We start from the raw sequence: 1,711 nt of genomic DNA, 5'->3' as shown, positions 1-1,711 counted from the left end.
GTTTCGGGCCTAGAAGGGTCTAGGCCCGAAACGTCAGCCTCTCTGCTCCTATGATGCTGCTTGGCCTGCTGTGTTCATCCAGCCCTGCACCTTGTTGTCTCGGATTCTCCAGCATCTGCAGTTCCTACTATCTCTGATTCGATTTTAACCCCACATGTAGGCCAGACCAGGTAAGGATGGCCTAGTGGTATTATCGCTGGACTGTTAATCCAGAGACCCAGATAATGTTCTGGGGACCTGGGTTTGAATCCTGCCACGGCTGATGGTGGAATTTGAATTCAATAAATATCTGGAATTAAGAACCTAATGATGATTGTGAATCCATTGCCGATTGTCAGAAAAACCCATCTGGTTCACCAATGTCCTTTAGGGAAGGAAACTGCCGTCCTTACCTGGTGTGGCCTACATGTGACTCCAGACTCACAGCAATGTGGTTGACTCTTAACTGCCCTCTGGGCAATTAGGGATGGGCAATAAATGCTGCCTAGCCAGTGACACCCTCATCCCATGAATGAATAAAAAAAAATTAGTGAACCAGATGGGTTTTTCCAACAATTGACAATGGATTCATGGTCATCATTTGACTCTCAACTCCACATATTTATTGAATTCAAATTCCACCATCTGCCATGACAGGATTTGAACCCAGGTCCCCAGAAAATTACGTGGATCTCTAGATTAACATTCCAGCCATAATACTGTCACCTCCACTGAACACCCTCTATGTGAACAAGTTGCCCCTCAGGTCCCTTTCAAATCTTTCTCCCCTTACCTTAAAAATCTGCCCCCTAGTGTTGAACTTCCCCACCTTGGGGAAACAACCGTTGCTATTTTATGCCCCTCATGATTTTATAAACCTCTACAAAGTCACTCCTCAACCTCCTATGCTCCAGTGAAAAAGCCCCAGCCTTTTTACAACTCAAACCCTCCATTCCTGGTGTCATCCTTGTAAATTTTTTCTGAACCCTCTCGAATTTAATAATGTCCTTCCTATAGCAGGGCAACCAGAACTGTGCACAATACTCCAAATGTGACCTCGCCAACATCCTGCACAATCTCAACATGACGTCCCAAATCCTACACTCTAAGCAATAAGGGCAAATGTGCCAAAAGCCTTCTTAACTGTCCTGTCTAGCTGTGAAGCTACTTTCAAACAACTATGTATCTGAACCCCTCGGTATCTCTGTTGAACTAATAAGTAACACTTTCACAACCTCAGGAAGTGAATAAAGCATTTCTTTCTTGGTGGTTCCTTGGAATAAAGAGAATACCAGCCATGGATTATCAGAGTGAGGAGAGAAGACAGAGAGAGTGAGAGAGTACAATGAAGAGAGGGGAAAGGAAAGAGAGCAGGGGTGTGGGCCTTGCTGTAAGTGACAGGGATGAAGTCTGTGAAAGGTAAAGAAAACAAAAAGGGGATTGTGGACACTGAATAAGGAGCAGGCCATATGGGACTGAGATGAGGAGGAATCTCTTCACCCAGAGGGTGGTGGATCTTTGGAATTCTCTACCCCAGAGACTTATGGAAATTCAGTCACTGAGTGTAGAGATTGGAGGATTCCTATGTCCTAGTGATGTCAGGGGAGATGGGATAGTGCAGGAAAATGGTGCTGAACTAGATGATAAGCCATGATCTAGAGCAATGTAGTAGGCTTGAGGGGCTGGAATGGTATACTTTTCCGTTGTTTCGCTGTTGCTAGTTAGTTTGTGT

The sequence above is a fragment of the Rhincodon typus genome, chromosome 6 (genome assembly GCF_021869965.1).
Source record: "Rhincodon typus isolate 14 chromosome 6, sRhiTyp1.1, whole genome shotgun sequence".
In the NCBI taxonomy this organism is placed as follows: domain Eukaryota; kingdom Metazoa; phylum Chordata; class Chondrichthyes; order Orectolobiformes; family Rhincodontidae; genus Rhincodon; species Rhincodon typus.
The sequence above is the reverse complement of the archived record's forward strand: the minus strand, read 5'-3'. Positions refer to the sequence as shown.